This window comes from Triticum urartu, chromosome 2A (assembly GCF_056163025.1).
Source record: "Triticum urartu cultivar PI428250 chromosome 2A, HENAU_Tu73, whole genome shotgun sequence".
Taxonomy (NCBI): Eukaryota; Viridiplantae; Streptophyta; class Magnoliopsida; order Poales; family Poaceae; genus Triticum; species Triticum urartu.
In genome coordinates this window covers 581,650,841-581,664,724 of record NC_141874.1, presented here as the reverse complement: position 1 = coordinate 581,664,724, position 13,884 = coordinate 581,650,841, and positions in this window count along the sequence as shown.

Below are 13,884 nucleotides of genomic sequence, written 5' to 3'. Positions count from 1 at the left end.
CAAGAAGCTAACCGGCCGTCAATGGTCATCCCGCCGAGCTTGGCTTCAATAGGAGGGTAGCAGCGGTGGCCTTACTTGGACCCGAGCGGCGGCGACCTACCGTGCTCTACTCTTCCTCGTTTTCTGTGTGGTGCGGCCTCGTTGGCAGCGGGGCGAAGCCTCGGCGGAGCCAGCGATGTCCTCGGTCTCGTTGCCGGCGGGCGGCGCCTCAGCAGAGCGGTGGAAATCCTCCTCCGCGTTGCCGGCAGGGTGGGGCCTCGGCTGAGCCGGCGATGTCCTCTGCCTCGTTGTTGGCAGGGCGGGGCCTCGGCGGAGCCGGCAGTGTCCTCTACCTCGTTGTTGGTGCCGTGGGGCCTCGGCGGAGCAGGGCCTCGTCGACGCCAGTGGAGCGGGGACTCGTCGGAGCCGGCATTATCCTCTGCCTCGTCCTCGGTCTCGCCAAACAGTGCCTCGCCTGCTTCATCGCCCTCTTTGCTAGCCTCTTTCTAGGCGGCCACAGCCTCTGCCACCTGCATGCTATACCGCCAGCGCTCGAGGCGGCCCTTGCGGGCGGAGCGGTACGAGTCGAGCATCGCCTCCTGCTCCGCGGCGATCTGCTCCTCTGCCTGCAGGTGCTCCTGGAGGAGATGGTGGTTGTAGGCGGCGTCGGCCTATGCCTCCTGGAACTGCTCCTGACGCATCTGCCTCACACTGTCCATATATTGGGCACGGGCCTCGCCGATGGTCTTGGTGCAATGCATCGGCGAGGATGGCGCGGAGGAGGGGGTTGGCGCCGGATCGTCGACTACCATGTTCTCCATTGGGACGTCCTTGTCCTACGGCTGCCTGCCGACCAGCCGGTCAGCAGCAATGGCTGCCATCTCCTTGTGGTCCGTTGTCTGCCCGTACCAAAGAGCGCGGGAGCGCGAGGAAGCCATGGTGGGCAGTGGTGGTGTGGACAGGAGAAAGGGAACAGATGCGGATGACTGCGGCTATGGCCGGCGCAACGGTTTATATAGAAACGGTGGGCGGGCGGAGGGACGGACGTGTGGCGCCAGAGTAGCCGCCTCGGCAACCGCGTATCATTAATGTGGGCGGCAGATGGACGGACGGACGGCACTTGTGTCGTTTGAAGGCAGAGCAATCGCCTGCACCGGGAAGCGGGGCGGGCGGCGCTGACTGTTTCGGGCGGAAAGCGCGCGCGGGCGAGGTGGTGACTTTACTTGGAGAGGGTGACAATGGGGACCCACCAGGTCCATAGCCTCACGTACGCAAGTGCCTCCTTATTATATATATGTATAAAACTATACTCCCTCCGTCTAGGTGAATAAGTCATATTAGAAGGTGCATCACGACCTAGGTGCAAGTAGATTGGTGGAAAACAAGAATATTTCTCTCTTCTAAACACAACATTTAATCACAACAGTTAAGAGGATGCCTTATTAGCTAACCATGCAGGCCATCGTAATTCATAGCATGCAAAGTGCTTTTATTTCTTGCCTAATAACCGCATGGACGTGTTGCATGCATTGGTCCTTGCCCGGGCAAAAAAAAGGGACGAAAGGGGTTTCCACGGGAGACAACGAGGCAGAGGTGGAAGCGCTCGCTGGAGTAATTTATTTTGCTTCCCCCTGGTTTCCTAACATCACGGTCCCACACCATTGTCAACCTATGTAGTAGTCAATAAACGAGAGAATTGCACAAGAAGCGGCTGACAGCTGGGACCAAGCAGCTCGAGCAGTATTTATGTTTTTGAGGTGTGAGCACTGCAGAGTTTTTCGATGTTTAGCCCAAATATTAATTTTTATCCTCTAAACAACAACGAAAACATCGCTGCAGGTATTAACTGGGCAGGATGTGGCCCGTCTAGCCTAGGCCAGATATCCAGCCCAGATATTAATTTTCTTCAAGCTGAAAATGGCTAGCCCAGCTATACTTTTTTTAGGAATACCCAGGCATGGTCAAGTTGTTATTCTCCGCCCCGCTGGGCTGCAAATCTTTCCTAGGAGGGATGCATTAGGCTTAACAAGAAAATGGGCTTTAAGAAATAATAAATGGGATGTAATTATAAAAACTGGGCAGTAACTATAAAAAATGCACCAAACACGTGATTACTTTATAAAATATTATTTTTGGATATTGAAAATTTTAATTTCATTAATTGTTGCGAGCGCAATGTTTCGTTCGATTTTTATGTAATATAAATTTATATTGAAATTGTATTTAATCTGACTAGAAATTTCGGGATAAAAATATTTTAGATCCCATCAAAATGTGGGAAATTTTATTGAATTCTGTTTTGAACGGTTGGTTGAAATGGGTTGTACTTTTAACAAACTATAAATGGGCTGTAGTAAATTCCATTTGAATTCAAAAATGGGCTACACATTCTTACAAATCTCAAATGGGCTATAAGTTCTCTGCCACACACTTCTGGCCTTACTAAGTTGACGCGTCCCCTAAAAAAACAGAGTTGACGCGTATGCAAGGCTTTGTCAACTTATAGTCAACACACGGTTCTAGCAGCAATGGCCGTTGGATGTCCATCTAACGGATGTCGTGCATCTTCTTCAATCTTGGATATTCTAGCTTCACCCGCCCAAAAAATGATTCCTCCCCCTGACATCTGGGGCGCACCGTTTCAGAAGCTGACCTGTGGGCCTACTAAGTTGACGTACCAAGGGCTTTGTTAACTTAGTCAATATAAATGATTCTTGCTGCAGTGGCCGTACGATGTCCATCCAACGGCCATAGTGCTTCTTCAACCTCTGGTCTTCTTGCTCCAGCCGCCCAAAGCAGTGCCGGTCGTGCCGCCTGCTCCTGCCTCCCGTGGCTGGTTGTGCTGCCGCGGAGGCCTCACCGCCCCTACAATTCCCACCACTGGCCAGGTCCTGCGGCGACGGCAGCCTCACACCACAGTCGAACGAGTGAACCCTCATACTCCACTCCGCGTAGGCATCCACTGCCGCGTCTTCACCGGCTCCACGTCGTCCCCTTCCTAGGCCTCGCCGTCGTCCACTGCCCTGGTGCTCTTGGCGCGGCTTGGTCAACGTGGTCAAGGAACGACTTCCATCGGACATGGACTGTACGTGGAGAGGCTGACAGCTGGGTCCAGGGCGGCAGCAACGAAGTGCCTCCTTATTACGCGAAAATAATGATTCCTCCACCTGACAGCAGGGACCCACCGGATGAGCCACCAGTATTTTGCAAAAAAAATCGTTTCCCCCTGACTGCTGGGACCCACCGGACGGGCCACCGTATTTTGCGAAAAAACGTTCCCCCGCTGTCAGCTCGGACCCACCGGAAGTGCCTCCTTATTATGCACAAAAAAATGAATACTCCCCCAGCTAGCTGGGACCCACCTTGCTGGGAGGCTGACTTGTGGGCCAACTAAGTTGACGGGGAAGAAGGGCATTGTCAACTTAGTCAATATGAACGATTCTAGCTCCAGTGACCGTACAATGTCCATCCAACGACCGTAGTGCTTCTTCAACCTCTGGTTTTCTTGCTCCAGCCGCCCAAAGCAGCGTCGGTCGTGCCGCATGCTCCTGCCTCCCGTGGCCGGCTGTGCTGCCACAGAGGCCTCACCGTCCCCTACTATTCCCACCGCTGGCCAGGCCCTGCGGTGACGGCAGCCTCACACCGCAGCCGAAGCAATGAACCCTCGTAGCCCTCTCCGCGTGGGCTTCCACTGCCGCGTCGTCCCCTTCCTAGGCCTCGCCGTCGTCCACCGCCGTGGCGCTCTCCGCGCGGCATGGTCAACGTGCTCAAGGAACGACTTCCATCGGAAGAGTACTCTACGTGGAGAGGCTGACAGCTGGGTCCACGGCCACAACCCAGTTTTTTTGTGATTTGCCAAGTAAGTCACTTTATCAGGCCTGTTGGGCTGCAAATCTTTCAAGACGAGGAGAGCTTTCATTCGGCTGGCCGAGAAAATGACCCATAAGTAATGAGAAATGGGTTGTACATTTTTAAAACACTTCAAACCGATAATTAGTTTCAAATATCTTTTTTTTCATTTCAAGATTTTCAATTACATTAATTTTTATGCGTGGAGAATTTGTTGGATTTTATATTGATATACATTTATTTTTAACATTAGTTTGAATGTGATTCGAAATTTCGGGATGAAAAACAGTTCGGACCACACTAAAATATGCAAAATTTCGTATAATTTTTTAACCGTTGCCACAATATGGGCTGTAATGCTAACAAAAAGAATATGGGCTCCAAAAAAACCTTAAGAATTAGCAAATGGGCTGTAAATTATTAGAAATAATGGCAGATGGGCTGTATGCTGTTTTCCACAGATTTGAGGCTTTCCTAAAAAAAAGGTTGACACACAAGCACTGACTGTTGGATGTCCATCCAACGGCCGTCGTGCTTCTTCAATCTCTGCTCTTCCTGCTCCAGCCGCTCAAACAAGCGCCGGCGGGACTGCCTGCTCCCTCCTCCTCGCGGCCGGCTGTGCTGCCGCGCAGGCCTCACTGCCCGACCGTACTACCATCACTGGCCTAGCCATCCCAATACTCACCCACACCTGTTGTTATTCTCCGGCGACGGCAGACGAACCAGTAAACCCTCGTACAGTCGTACTCCCCTCCGTGTGGGAAACAACTGCCGAGTCTTCCCTGCCTCCGTGTCGTCCCCTTCCTAGGCCTCGCCGTCGTCCACCGCCCTGGTGCTCTCAGCGCGGCGTGGTCAACGTGGTCAAGGAACGACTTCCATCGGACATGGACTGTACATGGAGAGGCTGACAGCTGGGTCCACGGCCGCAGCAAGGAAGTGCCTCCTTATTATGCGGAAAATAATGATTCCTCCACCTCACAGTTGGGACCCACCGGACGGGCCACTGTATTTCATGAAAAAAAAACGTTTCCCCCTGACTGCTAGGACCCACCAGCTACATCTTCGCACACACGGAAATGCGTCCGGGCAAAAAAAACGATTCGCCCCCTGACTGCTGGGACCGACCAGCTACATCTTCGCAGGCAAGGAAGTGCCTAACAGTCGGGACCCACCTGGTCAAAGCATACGTAGCGTTCTCATTCTGGTCGCGAACGTGTACATACATACTGGTCGATGTAGAGGCGCACACGTAGCATTTACACGTACGTATAGCGGCCAGGGTGCAAGAAAGAAAATACGACCACGTATGTGTACATACGGGCGGGGTCTCGAACGTCTACTCGCGCATACGTACGGCCAGGGCTCGTGTACATGGCTGGGTCGGAACGGAGAAACAGCGTCATCGTCGTGTTCATGGGGAGGCAACGGAATGCGTCATGTTCATGGGGAGGCAACGGAATGCGTCGTGTTCATCGGGAGGGCTTGGACGGAACAGGCGATGGAAACGAGGCCCGGTGTACTGTAGAACGGAGGAAACGGCCTTGTGTTCGACCGGCCACGTTCGAAACTGGATCCTGTTCATCGGGAGGGGTCTGGCGTACCGCAAAATGGAGGAAACGAACCTCCTACGGTCGAAACGGGGGTCCTGTTGATTGAGAGGGGTGTGCCTTACCGCAAAATGGAGGAAACGGGCTTGTGTTGGAGCGCTACGGTCGAAACGGCGGTCCTGTTCATCGGGAGGGGTGTGGCGTACCGCAAAACGGGACTCCACGAGATACTGTTCATCTCCACCGTCGACCTCCTCCAGTCTCCACGTGCTCCTATTCATCCTGCCTCCGCGGGCTCCTGTTCATCCAGCCTCCACCGCGCGCTACTCCACCGGCTACTGTTCAACCACCCCTCCACCATCTACTGTTCATCCAGTCCTCCAAACCACGGGGTCCTGTTCAACCACCCCTCCACGGGCACCCCTACACCGTCTACTGTTCATCCAGCCCTCCACACCACGGGGTCCTGTTCAACCACCCCTCCACCGTCTACTGTTCATCCAGCCCTCCACACCACGGGGTCCTGTTCATCCACCCCTCCATAGGCACCCTCCACCGTCTACTGTTTTTCCAGCCCTCCACCACAGCACGGGGTCCTGTTCATCCAGAGGCAACGCCACCGCTCACTGTTCATCCAACTCCCCCCCCCCCCGCAACGCTCACTGTTCATCCCATCGATTGGCTTCAGTTAGCAGCAGTAGCGAAGGAATCACTCGATCGGGTTCAGTTAACAGCCATCGATCGATCGCCCGGGTTCAGTAACGCGTAGCCCACAGTGCAATCGCTCGAGTTCAGTAAGAGCCCAATGCCTTGCTCGGGTTTAGTTAGATCCAACGCCTCGCACACACGCGCGTACGTGTACGAGAGAAACGCACATCGCTCGGCCCCCGACCTCCCACCGTAACCGGGAACTCCCTAAAATTTTCCTCGCCCTCGCTTCTACCATGGTTTTTTCCGTCATGGACGGCGCAAAGAATGTCATGCAGCTGCGTCTCCGGCCCGCCCAGGACGAAAAGCCCATTTTCTGTCATGATTTTTTTGTCATAGAAGTAGAAGCCCACCACATCTATGATGATACCGGGTTTTGTCACAATTATCGTCATAGAAGTGTCATATGTATGACAGAAAAAAAATTCGTTCGGCCCAAAATGTCACGGATGTGTCTTTTTTAGTGGAAGTGGGAGATGAATACGACCCTCTCGCCGGATGTGGGGGTTGGAATAACCTGTCCTTGAGCAGGAAGCCTGTGGTGGACCTCCGCAGTCAAATATTTGGCTGCCCGAAGCTTTGCGATATCCTCCTCTGTAATAGAGGAAGCCGCCCATCGGCCTTGAGAGTTGGGTCCGGACATGATGGGGAACCTTCAAACAATGAAATCGAACCTTGGGTGCTAGAGCTCGAGGTTGGGAAGCCTGAGGAGAGCTTTTGCATAGAAGGACAACCCTTGGTTCCTTTATAAAGGCCATGGGTATTGAACGCCTCCTCCCAAGCCTAAGAACTTGCCTATTCCTAAGGGATCTTTCCCACAGTACGGTTGGGTTACCCACGCTCGTATTGATGAAAATCCCGTAATAAGGGGACACAATCTCTACTTCGACAAGACGTGTCAATGAAGATCACGCCCCAAAACGTGGAACGGCGGGACAGGAAACGGTTCAAAATAATGACCGAGAAGCGTGACGTCACGTTACCAAAATTGTCAGCAGATTGGATTCATGGAATACTATACTCTCTACGGTTGTGTCTTACAGGTCCGGACACGGTCAATTCGTCCGAAGACTATTTTGGAGTTTGGAAGGAGGCACCCGCCTTGCAATGCTGAAGACAGCACTACGCGCCGGATACCTTGTCATTGAAGCCAGGTTCAAGGGCTACTGAGGGAGTCCTGGACTAAGGGGTCCTCGGGCGTCCGGCCTATTAGCCATGGGACGGACTGATGGGCTGTGAAGATACGAAGACCAAAGACTGCACCCATGTCCGGATGGGACTCTCCTTGGCGTGGAAGGCGAGCTTGGTAGCCGGATATGTAGATTCCCTTCTTTGTAAACGACCTTCTGTAACCCTAGATCCTCCCGGTGTCTATATAAACTGAAGGACTTAGTCCGGATAGGACACTCATTATCATACCATACAAGCTATACCTCTAGGGTTTAGCCATTACGATCTCGAGGTAGATCAACTCTTGTAACACTCATATTCATCAATATCAATCAAGCAGGACGTAGGGTATTACCTCCATAGAGAGGGCCCAAACCTGCGTAAACATCATGTCCCTTGTCTCCTATTACCATCGACCTTTGACGCACAGTTCGGGACCCCCTACCCGAGATCCGCCGGTTTTGACACCGACAATTGGGCATCCCGGTGACCAGCCATTTTCTCGTGAGTGAGGAGCGGAGTCCACTCCTCTTTAGAATAACCTGCCTAGCATTGAGGATACAGACAGCCCTAGTTGATACATGAGCTATTCTAGCATACAAAACAAAATGTTTATTTGAAGGTTTAGAGTTTGGCACATACAAATTTACTTGGAACGGCAGGTAGATACCGTATATAGGTAGGTATGGTGGACTCATATGGAACAACTTTGGGGTTTATAGAGTTGGATGCACAAGCAGTATTCCCGCTTACTACAAGTGAAGGCTAGAAAGAGACTGGGAAGCGACCAGCTAGAGAGTGACAACAGTCATGAACATGCATTAAAATTATTCAACACCAAATGCAAGCATGAGTAGGATATAATGCACCATGAACATAAATATTGTGGAGGCTATGTTGATTTTGTTTCAATGACATGCGTGAATATGTGCCAAGTCAAGCCACTCGAATCGTTCAAAGGAGGATACCATCCTATCATACCACATCACAACCATTTTAATAGCATGTTGGCACGCAAGGTAAACCATTATAAAATCCTAGCTAATTAAGCATGGCATAAGCAACTACAATCTCTAATTGTCATTGCAAACATGTTTCTTTCATAATAGGTTGAATCGGGAACGATGGACTAATCATATTTACAAAAACAAGAGAGGTCGAGTTCATACCAGCTTTTCTCATCTCAATCAGTTCATCATATATCATCATTATTGCCTTTCACTTGCACGACCGAATAGTGAGGATAATAATAATAATAGTGCACGTGCATTAGACTAAGCTGGAATCTGCAAGCATTCAATTCAAGAGAGAAGACAAGGTAATATGGGCTCTTTGTTAGATCAACAATAATGCATATGAGAGCCACTCAACATTTTCATTATGGTCATCTCCTCTCGACCCCCAAAGAAAAAAAACAAAACTTTTTACACGGGAAAGCTCCCAACAAGCAAAAGAAGAACAAGAAATCTTTTTGGGTTTTCTTTTTAATTACTACTACAGACATGGAAAGTAAACTAACTAAAAGCTACAACTATTTTTTTTCTTAAGGTTTATTAAGGCACACAAGAAGAAAGCTAAAAATAAAATAAACTAACATGGATGATACAATGAAAAAGTATGAGCACAACTGGCATGAGTGTGTGAACATGAATGTAATGTCGGTGAGAGATACGTACTCCCCCAAGCTTAGGCTTTTGGCCTAAGTTGGTCTATGCCCATGGATGGCCTGGTGGATATCTAAAGTAGAAGTTGGGGTCATACTGAGATGCATCAGCTATAGACTGACAAGCTGCAGCTTGGAGGCGAGCTGCCTCCGTCCTCCTCTCGTACTCGGTCGCCTCCTCCCTGGTTATAACATATCTCCCTTTTACCTGATAGATAAAGAAGGCAGGAGCAGGGAGAGCGACGTGATAGGTGCGTCATCTGTCAAAGATTAGTCGGTACTGGAGGAACTGATTGTTCCTCTCAACAAACTGATGACGAACCATGGCATTATAATCTAAATAAGAAGGAGGCAACTCAATATCATCTCCACGTATGGGTATCTCAAGAAAATCAGCAAAACGGGTTGTGTAAATTCCACCAAAGAAATATCCATTAATTTTGTTATTATGCAACCTGCGTGCAACAATGGCCCCCAAGTTATATTGTCTATCTCCTAATACAACACTCCTGAGAACACTAAGATCTAGCACACACATGTGACATGCCTCATCCTTACCATTTATGCATCTACCTATAAAGAGAGCAAAATAATGTATAGCAGGAAAATGAATGCTCCCTATGGTAGCTTGCGTGATTTCCCTAGATTCCCCCACAGTTATACTAGCAAGAAAGTCTCTGTATTCATATTTGCGAGGTTCACTAACATTACCCCACTGTGGGAGTTTACAAGCAGTGTTAAAATCTTCCAAGTCCATGGTATAAGATTTATCATAAAGATCGAACATGACAGTTTGAGAATTGCGTGATGATGAAAATTCAAACCTTCTCACAAAGGAATTAGTGAGGTAGTGGTACTGAAGGCACTTATCTGCCATGAAGCTCTCAAGATCGGCATTATGCACATATGCTTCAAATTCCTTCTTGATTCCTGCTTGAACCATGAAGTCCTCTGACAGCCATTCACAAGGCCACACTTGAGCATCCCTTGGTGGTTCATTGTCCAGCTCGCGTATTGCAGGCCTGGGTCCTTGCTTCCTTGAGGAACCACCTTGGTACATTTTCCTAAACATATTTCTTCCTCTGAAAAATTTCTGAAATTTTTAGCAACTCAAAATAAAAGTGAACCAAACTCTACAAAATTGATAGCAACTACTCATACAAGTGCCTAGAGGCCATATAATGCATTAAGACTACTTTTGACCACATATATTTGACAAGCAAGCTCAAGAACAGGGTCACCTAAGAAACAAAAATTTGCAATAAATAAAGCACTAGAACAAAAACTAATTGGACCATTGGAGGAGTCACATACCAAAGAACAATCCCCCAAAGCAGTTTTGTGAATGGAGCTTTGAGCTAGGAGATCGAAAATGGCAGCAAGATGAGCTAGAACTCGTGCTTGAGCTGGTTGGTGATTTTTTTAGGAGGAAGAAGGAGTGCGTGGTGGCTGGAATAAGTGGAGGGGCCACTAGGGGCCCACGAGGCAGGGGGCGCGCCCAGGGGGTAGGGCGCGCCCTGGACCCTCGTGGCCAGGTGTTGCCTCCCCTTGATGTGTCCTCAGTGCCAGATATTCTGAAATATTCCAGAAAAATCATATTTACATTTTAGGGCATTTGGAGAACTTTTATTTTCAGGGTATTTTTTATTGCATGGATAATTCAGAAAACAGAGAGAAAATATTATTTTTGCTTTATTTAATATAAATAACATAAAGTAAAAAGAGGGTACAGAGAGTTGTGTTTTCTAAATTCACCCATCTCATGTTCTTCAAAAGGAATGCACTAACAAGGTTGATCAGGTCTTGTTAACAAACTCATTCTGAATCGCATGAAACCGGAGAAATTTCGAATAACACTAGGTTACCTCAACGGGGATATGCACAGCCCCAACAATAAGAATATCATATTTCTTCTTGACAATAGGAAGAGGAAATTCAAAACCTCCAATAGTAATTGTTGAAGTTTTTCCAATAGAATTGATACTGTGGACTTGAGGTTGTTTCCTCGGAAAGTGTACCGTATGCTCATTACCATTAACATGAAAAGTGACATTGCCTTTGTTGCAATAAATAACAGCCCCTGCAGTATTCAAAAAGGGTCTTCCGAGAATAATGGACATACTATCGTCCTCAGGAATATCAAGAATAACAAAGTCCGTTAAAATAGTGACGTTTGCAACCACAACAGGCACATCCACACAAATACCGATAGGTATAGCAGTTGATTTGTCAACCATTTGCAAAAATATTTCAGTAGGTGTCAACTTATTCAAATCAAGTCTATGGTATAAAGAGAGAGGCATAACACTAACACCGGCTCCAAGATCTCATAAAGCAGTTTTAACATAGTTTCTTTTAATGGACCATGGTATAGTTGGTACTCCTAGATCTCCAAGTTTCTTTGGTATTCCACCCTTAAAAGTATAATTAGCAAGCATGGTGGAAATTTCAGCTTCCGGCATCTTTCTTTCATTAGTAACAATTTCCTTCATATATTTAGCATAAGGATTCATTTTAAGCATATCAGTCAAACGCATACGCAAAGAGATGGGTCTAATCATTTCAGCAAAGCGCTCAAAATGCTCATCATCCTTTTTCTTGGATGGTTTTGGAGGAAAAGGCATGGGTTTCCGAACCCATGGTTCTCTTTCTTTACCGTGCTTCCTAGAAACAATGTCTCTCTTGTCATAATGTTGATTCTTTGATTGTGAGTTATCAAGATCAACATCAGGTTCAATCTCTACATCATTATCATTACTAGGTTGATCATGAACATTATCACTACGTTCATGGTCATTACCAGATTGTGTTTCAACATCAGAAATAGAAATATCATTTGGATTCTCAGGTGTGTCAACAACAGGTTCCCTAGAAGTATGCAAAGTCCTATCATTTTTCTTTTTCTTCTTCTTAGAAGAACTAGGTGCATCAACATTAGTTCTTTGAGAATCTTGCTCAATTCTCTTAGGATGGCCCTCAGGATACAAAGGTTCCTCAGTCATTTTACCACCTCTAGTCATAACTCTAACAACATTATCATTTTTCTTATTATTTAATTCATTGAGCAAATCATTTTGAGCTTTAAGTACTTGTTATACTTGAGTGGTAACCATAGAAGCATGTTTACTAATAAGTTTAAGTTCACCTTTAACATTAGCCATATAATCACTCAAGTGTTCAAGCATATCAGCATTGCATTTCAATTGTCTACCAACATAAGAATTGAAGTTTTCTTGTGTAACCATAAAGTCATCAAACTCATCCAAGCATTGGCTAGCGAACTTAGTAAATGGGATTTCACATTTATCAAATCTATAGAGGGAATTTACCTTTACTACCTCTGTCGGGTTATCAAGACCATGTATTTCTTCAATAGGTGGTAAATTCTTAACATCTTCAGCTTTACTACCTTTTTCTTTCATAGCTTTCTTTGTCTCTTGCATATCTTTAGGACTGAGAAATAGAATACCCCTTTTCTTCGAAGTTGGCTTAGGAGTTGGTTCAGGAAGTATCCAATTATTTTCATTTGTCAACATATTATTCAATATCAATTCAGCTTGATCAATAGTTCTTTCCCTGAAAACACAACCAGCACAACTATCCAGGTAATCTCTGGAAGCATCGGTTAGTCCATTATAAAAGATATCAAGTATTTCATTTTTCTTGAGAGGATGATCAGGCAAAGCATTAAGTAATCGGAGAAGCCTCCCCAAGCTTGTGGGAGACTCTCTTCTTCAATTTGCACAATATTATATATTTCCCTTAAAGCAGCTTGTTTCTTATGAGCGGGGAAATATTTAGCAGAGAAGTAATAAATCATATCCTGGGGACTACGCACACAACTAGGATCAAGAGAACTAAACCATGTTTTAGCATCACCCTTTACACTACTAGGAAAAGGGCTATAGCTGATATGGACATTAATGGTGCACCATGTATGTGGTGCGCCATTATTGTCCTCATTACTAATGGCGCACCAGACACACGGTGCGCCATTACTAGCAAAAAAAATTTCAAAACCATTAATGGCACACCAGGACACAGTGATGGCGCACCACACGCTCGGTGCGCCACTACTGACATTTTTTCTACTTTTTTCAAAAGTAGTAATGGCGCACCTAGGCGAAGTGCGCCATTACTAGCTCAAACTAGTAATCGCGCACCACACCCACGGTGCGCCACTACTGAGAATTTGTTTTTGCAAAACTAGTAATGGCGCACCCCTGGCAGGTGCGCCATTAGTAACCAGGGTTACTAATGGCGCATTTGCAGGTGGTGCGCCGTTAGTAACCTGAGACCAGCTAGATATTTGGGACAGCCACCTATCACACTCACTTTCCCCACTTCATTCTCTCCTCCTCCTCCAAGCTTGTCTCGGCTGCCTCCTCCTCCTCACCCCATTTGCACCATAGATTCACCCAAATTAAGTGGTTAAATTACCTTTTTTGATAGGTAAGTAAGGGGAAAGCTTTCTTTATGTTGTAGATCTACTTTTTTTCTCCCTCCAACAACGTGCACATGCACTTTTATGTCCTTGCTAGATCTACGTATGTTTGTGGTGTTGCATATGTTTGTGGTGTTGCATATATGTTTGTGTTTGCAGGTACCGATATTTGAAATGCCATAGTTGCCAATATTTTGCCAGAATGTTGATTCATTTCTGTTTCAGCAAGAATTTGGCACTATGCATTCTTTTTGGTCCTATTTTTAGGCAAAGTCATGCCAAAAAATTTCTTGGTTCTAAAATATCGTTTTGCTCTACCCCGCAGGCAACCATGGTCCACACGATGACCGAAGGCATCATGAATAGGTTTTTGAGCTCCGCGAAGGCCGAGATGCTTTAAAAGAACAAGACGGAGATAAGATGTCCGTGTCGAAGATGCAAGCTGAAGAGCCTTATTGCGGACCCGGATTCCGGGCAGGTGTGGGACCACCTGCTCTTCCGTGGTTTCATGGATGGCTATCGGT